Here is a 13,962-nt window from a genome sequence, read left to right on the forward strand (position 1 = left end):
ATTTCCTTCTCGAATTTGGTAGCTCATTTTGCATTTTTCCAGTTTTCTTGATCTTTTATGGCTTTTTAAAACTCTTTTTCTTTTTAACTACTACATAATCATGGATCACACATTATATTTAGCTGTTCTTTTTCTTAATACATAATTTTTCTTAATTCTCCTTTTATGATGAACTGTAGTTCTTCCATATTTTTTCATGAGTTTGACCTTATAGAATATTCAATATTCTGAATTTGCTCTGACTTTCTCATTATTTTATCTATCTTTGTACTCTGTAACTGATATTTTCTGTAAACTAGATATTAGATCTATAGGCTAGACTAGAGGCAGGTTGAGCATTTCTGGGCGGACTGTTGGGCATCTGTATATTAATAACTGTGATGTAAGTTATTAGTACATGTAATAGTAGAATTCATAGCACAGATGGAAAGGCACCTTGATGTAATGCTTTTCAGCTTCTGCTTTGCTACCATGCTCAGCAACAATATGGTGTATCATTGTATAAGAGAAGACTGCACTTATATGGCACTGTGACCTCTGATCAATTACATTATCTCTTCAAGTTTGTATTTTCTTATGTATAAAATGGGGATAATGATACCTAGTATACATTATTCTTTTGAAGTTTTGAGACAATAATTGTTTTCTGTTCATAATAGGCACTCAATTAAAGGAAGTTTACTAGTAGAAGTATTAGTAATAATGTTTGTTATACTACTAGTACTCAGTCATATAGTCCTGCACGATGAAAATATTTAAGACTGGCATTGATTCTACAAACAGAACAGCAATGCTATTCATACCAGAATCCCCATTGTGACAGATGGACTTTACCTGTTTGTTTGCTTGTTTGGTTGTTTAATATGCCACCATGTGGTATGATTTAAATGGAGGATATCATCTTTATATTCTTTTCAGAATGAATCAGGTTATAAACAATCCAATAAGGAAGTTAAAACATTATTCATGGACAAAAGCCTCTCTCAAGACTCTCAGGTTTCTTCTCAGGTTTCTTTGCCCCATTATCATTTAGTTTTTTTTTTTTTTTTTTTTTTTTTTTTTTTTTTTTTTTTTTTTTTTTCTTTCTACTACTTGAATGTGAGGAGAGAAATGTATGTGCAAGATCCAGGAGCCTACGCTTTTGCTGTTCGCGATAATTTACAAAACACACGTTAGGGTTGAGGTAATGGGATTAAGTTTTAAAGTCAGTCTGCTTGTCCACGAATGCAGGCTTTATCACTTGTTAGCTGTATAACATTGGCCATGATACAGAATCTCCCTGAATCTTTGTATACCTCTTTGCAAAAAAGCTCAAAGGGATGTTGTGAGCATAGAACAGAGATTTATATACCTCCAACTCAAAGTGACTTCCTAACACACACTAGGCATTATTGTAGTTTTATCATTATATAGATACTTTTCTGGATCTCCAGTTTTGCCTACAGTGGGCAGTTATTAACGCTTAGAAATCAGTGAAGTTTTAATAGGAGAGATCAGGTCTGCTGCAAGGTCTGTGCACTGCACAAAGGAACTACATATAGAAATGGAAAGGAGTAGTGACATCCACATTGCATTCTATTTATCAAACTATGTGCCCTAATCCAGGGTTGCGTTTGTCCAAAGATGCCTTTTTCTAATTAGCACAAAAGTGCCATATAGACTATTGCTGCCTTAGATGGAAATCTAAACAGAGGTTATCGCAGGAACAAAATTAGTGAAGAAAAAGAGAATCAATTTACAACAGGTTGTTCATTATGATACAGTTAATATAAGATGAACTCCTGAAGAGTGAGATATGTAGGAGATGTTGTTCTTTACAATCTACTGAACCCAAGGTGGGCTTTAAAAATAGTTTCTAAAAGAAATCATTAAGAATTGTATGAATATAATTAATGAACTACTTTATTATCAAAGAAAAAATCATTGTTGCAGAAAATACTTCAATATAGATTCTCATATTTTCTCCCTCAGATTAGTCATTCAAAATGTAATTTATTTTTTCCTCAGATAGTTTAAAATGACATTTTGGCTACATTAGAACGAGGGTTTCTCCTACTACGTAGTAACTTATCAGTGATCCCTCAAGTCATGACTGCTCTCTTGCTGCGTGTCCTGTGGGGATCCACCGCCATGTTGAATCTGAAAATATCAAGACTAAATTACTGGCAACCTGGAATACTTTTCTGATATTGATAGTATTATTTTAGATGGCTTTTTGTTTTAATTTTATAGGTTAAAAATAAGGACTTTTTCTGATTTTCATTATATATTTTTACCCATGCAGGGCTTTTACATTTGACTTATAAATAAACAAGTATGGGGAAAAGAACCCCCTATTTTATTTTTTATGCTCCATAAGTACCACTTTACTTCTTGAAAAAAGAGGAATTTTTATTCCAGGAAGAATGATGTGCTTGTATAATATCAAGTACATGTTCAATGCTTCTAAGTGATAAATTTACATAAAGGATAGTTTGCTTTCTCATCAGAGTCTGTACATTAAAGATTTTCTGTCAGAAAATCAGAATGAAGACTAAAATCAAGGCTTAGGTTTGTCTCTTTTAATACTACACATATCATTCTACACAGCTTTTGAAAACAACCAAACCAAGCATCACTTTTAAATGTTGACACTGTACTTTGCTGATGCTATTATTTTCTCTTCAGGTAAGGGGCCTGTGAGGAATGCTTAATGCACATATTATTTTCCTCCTCGGTGGGAAAAACTCCCGTTTGAATAAAATCATCCTGAAATTTAAAACAACATTTTTTATTACTTTTGTCTTTTGAAAACCAAACATGTTATGCTTTTGGTTTCATGCAAAGCAATTTAAAAACCAGTAATTTTAGACAAAATATGTACGATGTTAATCTTGGGCTTCCTTTAACTAAAGGGAGGTAATTTATTAGAATGTGCTTATATTTGAAAATTCTTTATTTCTGATAAATTCATAGATATTCTCAACATTATTTTTAATAATTGGAAGAATATCATTTCTCAAACGAAGCATTGCGTATAGTAACAACACAGAACTGCTCTCAGAAGTGCCCAAGTTATGTTCTTTTGTTTTTGCTCTTACATTTTCTTGGTAAATTCAAGCCTTGTTCTAATATTGTAAAAATAGGAGAAAAAGACATTAAAACATTTCTAGGGCTTTAAAGTGAGTTAACATCATAACCACCAACTGTCAGCAGACTTTGGGGAGCCAGCAGGGAGCCATGTTTACCTGACATAATGGATGTGTGGTCACAGAACTCATTAAGCTATAACAATCTTTGAGAAACCGTTGTTCCCCTCCCAAAGTCCACTCTAAATGTCCTCTTTCCTAGTCCACTGAGGTTCATAATGCTTATAAGGTCATCATGTTCTTTTTTGTTGTTGTTGGTCTCTTTAAGCTGATTTTCACATGTAACAGAAGAATCCTGTCAAATGAAAATTGAGATATTTGTCTCTCAAAAATTCATTTTCAGGTAAGACACCACTTTAGGCTCACTAGAAAAGTTCTTGGATAAGCATAATTCCTGTGACCAATAGTCCCAAGATCATGAGGCACCCCAGCACTTGAAATACTCAGTTGTCTTTAGCTGAAGTCAGTTGGGCACAATATACAAGCAATCTGACTTTAGTGACCTTGGTGAATAAATTCTACAGAGCAAATTTTAGCCGAAGGCTGGAGCCAAAAATATAACTAGATCTCAGGTGTGTGGAGTGATGTGAGCATCTATAGGATTCTTTTGTCCCTTTTTACTTGTGTTATGTCTTATATAAGATAATCATAAGTGATAGAAAACTTATGTAAACATGCACTAATGGCAAATTAAAGAGCATGCTTGAAAAATAATTTTACAAATCCTCCATCCACTTGGTAGTGAAAGCAAAACTGTTGAATGTCCAAGCCTCCTCACTCAGCTTTGTCAGTGTTCAGTCATTTAATCCTTTAGCTCTTCAGATTTTCATGAAGCCTATATTTCACATGAAAGCAAATATAGGATATTAGAACAATAGTGCCATGAAATAATCATTAAAATGGCAAAGACTCTAAAAACGGAAATTCTCTTTTCATTCAGTGATGGACTTTTCTTTTTCCACGAGAGAGGAAGAGTAGTCAATAACATTGACAACCTATGCCTTAGTGGATTTTTTTTATTGAACATCTATTGATTAATTACTTGCAAATTATGCTCTTAGTGGATAACATGAAAAGACTGATCATATAGATTTTTTAAGCTAATTTTAAATTTTGGATTGCTATTTCCCATGGAATTGAAATGAATAGAAGCTTATTTGAGAAAAATAATTTAGCATAACCGTAGAGCTCTAAAATCATAGGAAAGATTTATTTCAGATAACATGTCTGCTTTATTATTTATGGAGGAGATTTGATATTTGATTTTCAGAAATGTGTTAGGAAACTTTTTGGAGCCATTAAGATATATCTGAAGCCCTAAGTACTCAAACTATAAGACCTTTGTCTGAAAATTATAATAGTAGAATGAATAAAATTATGAATATATCTAATATAAGCTCTTATGAAAAATTATATAATATATAATATACTTATATTATATAATATAATATAAATATATACACACACACATAATTTATTGAATGCACCAGGTATGGTGGCTGATGCCTGTAATCCCAGCACTTTGGGAGGCCGAGGCTGGTGGATCACTTGAGGTCAGGAGTTCGAGACCAGCCTGCTTGGGAAACAGAGCGAGACTCTGTCTCATAAAAAAAAAAAAAAAAATTCTTGAATGCCTATAATGAGACAATTGGATTAAGAACAACTGTCTTAGGCCATTTTACGATGTTGAAACAGAAAAGTTGAGACTAGGTGACTTTAAAAAAAACGGATAGTTTCTGGAGGCTTGGATGTCCAATATTCAGGTGTCAGCATCTGGTAAGGGTCCTTTTGCTGCGTCAGCCCATAGTAGAAGGCAGAGGTGCAAAAGTAAAAGGACAGAAGGGGACCAAACTCATCCTTTTCTCAGCAACCCACTCCTGTGATAACTAACTCGTTTTCACAATAGCCACATTAATCCATTAATAAGGGCAGAACCCTTATGACCTAATCGCCTCTTAAGGTCCCACCTCTCTACAACTTTGCATTGGGAATTAAGTTTCTAATATATAAGCTTTAAGAGACACTTTTAAACCATAGCATCAATCTTTTTGAGCAGTATAGTTTTATTTTAACCCAGCAAATGTTGTAATAAATATAACTTGTTTCTAAATGTCAATTTTTATATTGTGAAACATATCAACATTTTTTTTTCTCATCTCACAGAATTAAACAACTAAGCAGAACTCACTCAGAAAATGTACTTATTTACATTTTAGGGCATCTGTCTATTCTAATTGAGGCAAAAATGTATAAATTTATATATACATTTTGCCTTAAATATGAAGCTTTATATTAAATATGTATAATGTTATAATTATTTTTATAATATACGCCTTTATGCTTATGTATATTTGTCCCATTAATTCAGTATTTTAGCTAAATGAGAGCTATCATGTGATCACATAAAAATGTCATGAAGTTTTTAAAAAGCAGGATACAATAATTATTGCATAGCATTGCCTAGATATGAGACATAATGTAACCTTCAACTTTAAAAAATTTTGTATTGTTGGCCGGGCGCGGTGGCTCAAGCCTGTAATCCCAGCACTTTGGGAGGCCGAGACGGGCGGATCACGAGGTCAGGAGATCGAGATCATCCTGGCTAACACGGTGAAACGTCTCTACTAAAAAATACAAAAAAAAAAAAAAAAAAAAAAACTAGCCGGGCAAGGTGGCGGGCGCCTGTAGTCCCAGCTACTCGGGAGGCTGAGGCAGGAGAATGGCGTAAACCCGGGAGGCGGAGCTTGCAGTGAGCCGAGATCGCGCCACTGCACTCCAGCCTGGGTGACAGAGCCAGACTCCGTCTCAAAAAAAAAAAAAAAAAAAAAAAAAAAAATTTTGTATTGTTATCAGATTTTTCAAGGTCATCATTATTACCACTGATTATTATACTCTAGTATTTATCTTAACCTCATATCAAATTGATCTAGCATTTTTTGGGTGAGGTGTCGGGAGGCAAGAAGATGTTTGCTGTGGGCAATGGCATATTCCAAGTGACAAAAGAGGAAAGATTTAAAAATCTGATACCTTTTATATCTTAATGACATAGAAGTTATCATGGAATATAGATTGATCCTGAAGCCAAAGATTTAGGTTTGCGTTCAGGCTTTTTATTCTAGTGGAGAAATTCTGAACAAGTCACTTAATTTCTTCAAAACTGAGATTTTGTATCTACAAAATGTAACTAATGACAGCTTATTACATGAGGTTGTTTCAAAATTGAATAAGATAACGAAAGTGCTTTACAAATTTTATAGCACTCTACAGAATTAAAACTTAATTATTCCACAATAGTAATAATCAAAGTCAGTTCACTTTTGTGATTTTTAAAAATTATCCTATTTTGTAATCTTTATTTCTTTTGGTTAATTCTTGTTTCCTTAACTTGCTTCTATAGATGGCAGGAAAATTTAACTGAAAAGCAATTCATCATTTCAAAAACATTTCTTACAGATATACTAAATAAAATTTCACTTTGGAAAATGTGTGAATGACACTATATTGAAAAATCATAGCTGAGGCTGCAGAGTAAAGCCTGTGTGGTAGACATAGGACTTGAGAAGAGTGAGGAGTATGTGTACCAGTATTCCAGCAGTTCATTGTTTTGTGGTGTTAAATCCCATAAGAAAAGTAGAGATGAAATACTATCGAATTTCAGCTTTCATTATTTATAAATCTAAGTACTTTTAGGGAAGAGGGTTAAATGATATTTTATCTAATTTAGGTTTACATACCAGAGGAGTACACAACCTTAAGGAACATGTAAATTAAGACATTATTATTTAAAATAAATTTTCTACTAAAATACTTATATTAATAATTGAAATATAAACAAAAAAGAATCACTGCTAGGCAGTGGAATTAATTTAAAATCTAGACCCTGAAGAAGTTTTCAAAATATAAACAGAGTTTTGGTTTATTTTAAAAAACACAGATCTTCAGTGCTAATGAATTATCTATAGAAACCTACAAGCTTGGACCAATTAAATCGTTTTAGCTGATCTCCTTTTGGACCATATGTTTATCAACTTAAGATTGATAACTAATTCATCAACCATAAACAGAAAATTCCATAGAAAATAGTTATTTCAATCTGTGATTTTTCTGAAATTCTACATTTTGTGAACTATACAACCATGTAAGAGTTAACAATGGAAAGTATGATCTTAGCCATATCTAGCCCTATTTAATGGGATGTGTCAATGAGAAATGACACATCATTGTTGTTAAAGCCAGAGGTAGATATGTATACAATTTTGTTAATTGAAAAGAACTAGGATGTCCAATCCATTTGGCACCCTGCAATTAGAATGACCTTTTTAGAAACCCAAAGAGATCTGTCTAAAAACCTTTAGTGGTTTCCAGTTGCTTTTAGAATAAAATGAAACTTTCCTTGGCAGGACATCTGGGGATAGTGATGACCTATAATTTGCCCTCCTCTTTGGTTTCACCTCCATTCGTGTTTGTTTAGTAGCCTTTCCCACCTTTGCACCTCAGCCTATACTGCACATCTGCCTGTGAGCCTCCTTCTCTCACAGCATTTGCTGTGATTGTTGTCCAGTGCTGACATTTTTTCTCTTAGACTGTGAACTCCTTGAGGGTAGTGAACATATTTCATTTCTATCTCTGATGTGTAGTGTCTAGAACATGTTAGGACATTTAAGACAGATGAATAAATGAAACCAATGATCTTCACAACTGGTCTTGAAAAAAATTGATTGGAGAGCTTCTGATAGGTGAAGACACTATGGAGCTCTTCAGATGTTTAAATAAAGAAGACATGAGTTGTATACTGCATGCAGTTCTAAGGCTTGGTTAAGTATAAGGCTGAGGAAATGTTTCAGAAAATATGCAGTTACTATTTCCTGGAATAAGACCCAAGTAAAGTAACTCTGGTGAGCTGAAAAGAGGCAGGTTTTGACTACACTGCAGCCTATTGTAAGCTCCAATGCAAATAACAATACTAATGAGTTAAGTGCAAAGCAGAATGTCAAAAAATATCTTTATGGTTCTGCATTGTATCAAACGTATCTCCATCTTATATAAACACTCAAAGGACTCAATCCAATATTTGGAAAATGGCCAGCTTTAAATAAACTATTTGGAGCATTGGTTTCAGGCCAATCTTTGCTAAATCAAAGACTGCCAGTTTCCTTCATGCCAAACAGCACAATAAACCCCTCTGCAAAAGGAATAAAGACTGCTGAGAAATAACTGATGAGGCTTTTAATGTCAATAAATGTCATTCTGTGCATCAGTATTGTGAGAGCTTCCTTTTCACAAGTGGAAGAGGGATTTTATAAACTCTCCCGTGAAAGAATGGGGATTTAGAGTTGGCATTAGTAGATCTGTAATAAAACAAATCCTTCCTTCCAGTTCCCCTTGAAGTGAAGAATAGCACTTGAACTTCTCATTTGGTAATATGTGGATTATAGATATCCCTCTTCTGCACCACTAAGGTGTGTGTCATCTTTTTTCTACATTCATAAATATCCTCTTGGGAGAAAAAGGAAGTGGAAAAGAATTGAGAAATTGTCTTTTGGCTTCATTAGATGTTGCTTGATTAAAGATTTGGAAGGTACTGTGAAAATACATTTAGTTTTCTGACAATCTTGTAAATGAAGCTCAACAACTATGCACCAGAGTACTGATCAGACACTTGTGAGGAAGCTTTTACACAGCTGACAGGTTCTGCTAATGAATCCTGGATTGGCACAATATTTAATTTGGCTTTTTCTTATACACTGTAGGTAAGAATCAGCCAATAGTATGAGGTCAGAAATGCCATTTATTTAGCATATTGTCCTTATTGCATTTTGTGATGTATTCTAGCTTAAAATATTTGGCTATTCTGAATATATTTAATTTATGAAAAATCACTGGGTCATCTTTTATAAGATTAGAATGTTCAATGGTATTTGGGAAAGACAAAAATGCCCTTTTGTCATTTCATTGTTTGGCCAAGACTTCTTTCTTTTTTATTTGTTAACTGCAAAATTTGTACATTTCAAGTGACTAGTCAGCTTCCCTGGTGACTGCCAAAAACTAACAAACACTTTAAACTCAACGTGTATTCTTTAACATATCTAAAGAACATAAAGATTAGAGTTAGGTTTCTTTATTAAGGAAAAAGTGATTATAAGAATGCCCATTAAAAACTAGGTTCATCACTGAGAGAAAGAAAATGATAAACAGTAGCTTTTATATTCAAAGGACAATTGATAGACTTGTATATATACATTGAGTTAACTGTTTGGTCTTATGGGTTCTCAGGGACTAAAGCTAATGCATAATAAGAAAACAAGTTAATGCAAATAATTTACTAAATTAATTTACATAATCTCCTAATTTAATATGAATAATTTGCATGATTATTTTCATCTAGAAGAAAATTAAGGTAGATAAAAATATAACTTGGATAACTTGTTAGCAAAATCCTTCAAATACTAAAATATGTAATATTTAAAATAGCAAAAATATTAATTAACCCTTTGCTTTTTACAAATCTTAAAATAGTGAGACTTAGCAGGAAAATTTTGCTCACCAAAATACAAAGTCAGCTTCACACTAGAGGATCATGTTGATCCTTTCTTCATGATTAAGAAAGAAAAATTATATTTATACAGTGATACCTAGAAGACAAAGCCCAGAAATTCAAGGAGTAATTAAAATAGTGCTTAACCAACCACCAAATTATTCTTAGTTATTTTTGTCCACATTAATTATGTTTTAAAAGGTAAGACTTTTAGCTTTTAAAATGTGAACATTTAGTTTTTGCTAATATTTTTATTTTGTTATGGTTATGAGTTTTTGCACTATACCTAACTGGACACATGGAATACATTTAGGGAGACACTTTTTTCATATATGTAAAATATCTAATTCTGTTTTCTAGATCTTCCATGACCCAATTTTGTGACATGAATTTCATAGCAAAAGATTTGCATTCTAAATTTTATTATCAGTAGCCAAATTATGAATCCACATTTTCTTTAAGTAATTTTAAGAATATGATCAATGTAATTACTTTTTTATTTTTTATTTTATTTTAAATTTTTTACCTTTGCCTCCCAGTGTAATTAATTTTAGATACTTTCAAAATACTTATATGATCAGTTTCATTCTTTCCTAGGTTCCTAGGCAATAGGAACCTAGCCCTAACATTTGTCTCTAAAGGAATGACTGCCAGATCTTGTTAAGTGAATTTGTCTGATACAAACTCAAGTTTAATACAAAGAAGTACTTAATAGAGGAATCGTCATGTTTTCTTTTTGTGTGTGTGTCATTTGCAGGCATTTAATATGAAATTAGAGGAGGTTTGTGATTGGGGTACAGATTGGTTCACAATGCATGTGGCTGTAACATGCATAAGGCTAATGTTTTGAGACGCTGCTTTAGACTTTAAAATGCATTTTCAAATACAGTTCAACAGCCAGGAAGTGTCAAAGCATTGCAGAGAGAGACTAGAATTCAGATCTTCCAATGTCTATGTCTTTTGTTTCTTAACTATAATATCGTAATGTAGCATCCCAGAGTGACTACATTAATACTTAATAAAATGTAGTGATATGACAATAAAGCACTATCAGAGTTTTGTTATTTAATGTCTCAGAACTAAAAGAATCACATAAGTGTTTTCTCTCTCCATACTATCTCAGCCCCAATGGGAGGCTAAAAGCTGGTTCAATTAATGGTTTATGTTCTCAGAACATTTTTGGAATTCTTGTTTTGGAATGCCTTCAGAGCCTATGACATTTTCTATTAAACTTGATGCTTTCATATCTTGATTTCTAAAATACAACTCCAATTTTAAAAAAATGATCAGAAACCATATAAAGTTAAGATCTCTGAATGAAGTGAGTGATTAGACTTGTCATTTTAGTTTTGACTTTCAAAGTTTGAGCCTGATTTTTTAAGTGATAGGTTGTGTCTAAAAGTAATTCTAGGAGAAACAGTTAAAAATAGTTTTCTTAATAGCATCAATACAATATTAAGCTTCCTGTCTACCTTAAGTAATAGCTTCATTTGGAATCTTTAGGACTGGAAGAGTCATCTAGGATTCTGTATTATCAGGAGATATATATATATATATATATATATATGTATGTATGTATATGTTTTATATCTGAATATGTCTAACATATGCAAACTGTCAAACATATGCTTTATATCAAAATATATGTCACATATGCAGAGAGATAGACATACTAGCATGTCTTATATTCCATTTTTATGAAGCGTGAGTGTGGCCAACTTCAGTCCAAATCATGTAGACCACCTATATAACTCAGATGTTACCTAAACTTTTCCCAAAGTAATAACTTTTTTACTACATGAATGATTATGAAGTGGCTTTGAGAGCGTTTAATTGCCAACCTACAACGCCGAGGATATCCAGCCTGGCTGTGGTCCAGATCACCAGAGCAATCACCACTGTTTGAGAATGAATCAGGCTACAGTTGGTCCTTTATTCCTTTATGTACAAATTCTGCAGCCTGTTAGCATACTTATTTCTACCTTTCTCCGTAGTTCACTCCCCAAAAAAGCAAGTGGGGAGAGCTCAATCAGGAGAAAAACAATTTTAAAATAATTGTACCTGTGATAAGATTTATTTTATTGAGAACTCCTCTTTCCCTCTCTTCCTTTCTCTTTCTTTTCCTTGCCCCTCCCTCCTTCCCTCTCTCCCTTCATCTTTGAGTTCCTCTGTTCTCAAAGCAAAAGGAAGGGGAAATATGTGTATGGGGGCAAGGAGTCCTTGACAGAAGGAAGCTAAATTTGAAATAGTTTGAAAACAACCCAGATCAATCTATCAGTTTAATTTTATTTTTATCTTAAAGAATCCTTAAAGCAGCTTTGTTATTATCATCAGGATTTCTTCACTGGTTTGAAAGGTGAAAGGTTAATGACTCATTTACGGAGGTATGCAGTCTTCTTTTATTTTTCACTTACAATTATCTTTACTTGTTTTAAAATGCAATCGGCCTCCAAAATGTATTGTAGTCATTCATTATTTCTGTCAATTAAAGTTTCTAAGTCACAGAGTTAAAATGAATCATAAATAAGCATTAATTGATTTCAATCACTGAATGCCCACTTCCCAAAGAAATGAATGGGGCAGATTTACTTTTGAAAATCTGCTTTCCGTGGCAGCTGAAGCATTGGGGCTCAGCAGATGTTAGTTTCTAAAAGCTGGTATTCACTTCGGGAACTGACTCTGGATGTTGGTGTTACTTCTCCTCAAGGAATAAAGTGATGACAGAGTGGTATGAACGCTAATGGATTTTTGACTGCAGTAATGGTAACTTCATAGAGCACTGGAGTGTGATGCCTTGGGCCCCCAATATCTCATGGAGAAGCCATTTAGTTATAAACAACAAACCTTACACTTCCTTCCAGGTTTCATACGTAGATCTAATTTTATATAGGTAATATAAAACCAAGTATCCTTAAAGTTAGTGTAAGAATACAATGGTCTTATCAAGGAAAAGGAATGTTTATAAATGTAGAAAATCCCACTTATAGTCATTGTGGCAATATTTGCATTGTTTGTAAAATTAGAATCAACACTTTCTTTTATATAAAGATGATAATTCTATTGTGAACCAGGCTCTATTATAATTGACATCTCTCTAACACTTAGAATCCAGGTTACTATTCCAGGAGGGGTGTTCTAATGAGGTTGTTGCCATAGAAACTTTCCAATCATTGATGTTGTTTTTACTATGGATAATTTAAATGCTATGGGAAATTTAGAATTTTAAAATTATTCAGAAACAGAACAAATTCTGAGGGGTAGCATAATATTATTTTATCTAAAATAAGGCACTTGAGCAAACTAATTATTTTGCAGATTGAAGAAAAGGTTTTATTAGTACCATCTGATGTCTGAGCCTAAGAGCGAAAGCCAAGAGAAGAATTTGGTCTGGCAAATGTAATTTGTTGATAGAAATGCAGTGTTAGAAAATCTAAATGACCATTAGTTCAATTTGGGATTGTGAATACTTAAAATAGCACGAACGATTTTTATATAAAATGGGATAAATAAGCTTCTGAAAGAAATATAGAGAAGGTGGCTTTCTTATCATAAACTACCAATTAACTTTATCAAATTGGTTTGAAATTTAACTGGAAAATATTTTATCCTCCGACTCATGTTAATATTGTAATGATAATACCTGTCTGCAATGTTACACAAAAGGATTTTGTATAAAATGGGTTTGTAGCCTTATGAAAATTTATTACCTCATGGTCATCATTTTAAACTACTGTTGCAATTAGATTATAAACTCTTTGAAGGTAAAGCCCACTGGGACGGTGGCCACCAAAGGAAGAATGTAGATTGAGATATTGCAGTAAGATCAAGGAATTATGTTTAATTTGGTTTTACACGTGCATTGCTATTGAATAATGAGTTTTCCCAGCATTATAGATGTGACATATTACAGAAGATTAGATGAAATGTACATTATGTACTGGATATCAAGTTTGTGTTATTCTCATTTTTATTCTATATGAATAATGTTTTCAGGCAAAAATGCACCAAGTTATTGCCTGAAAATTAGTTGCCTGTTCATTTATTGAAGGATCATTCATACTGTCAAGAGTCAATGCTATATGTGCAGAGGAGAAAAGTGATTCTAATTAAGTAACAACTACTAGAATTAACAAAAGTGAATTATCTAATTTTGAAATTGTGTCTTTTGAAAATGATCAGTAGCGTTGCTTATAACACTATTCTGCTTTGATTTCCCATTTATCCATGGCTTAGTCCATTGAGATTTCTCAGAATAACATGAGGCATCAAGTCAATTAAGGTTAACTTAAAGATTGAATT

General features: G+C 32.9%; 1 protein-coding gene across 3 annotated transcripts in view; it reads left to right on the plus strand.

Annotated features, from left to right (window-relative positions):
- The window catches only part of LRP1B (LDL receptor related protein 1B), a 1,933,102-nt gene that overhangs the window by 18,058 nt on the left and 1,901,082 nt on the right, over nucleotides 1-13,962 (plus strand). The window lies entirely within an intron of this gene.

Source organism: Macaca thibetana, chromosome 12 (genome assembly GCF_024542745.1).
Source record: "Macaca thibetana thibetana isolate TM-01 chromosome 12, ASM2454274v1, whole genome shotgun sequence".
Classification (NCBI taxonomy): domain Eukaryota; kingdom Metazoa; phylum Chordata; class Mammalia; order Primates; family Cercopithecidae; genus Macaca; species Macaca thibetana.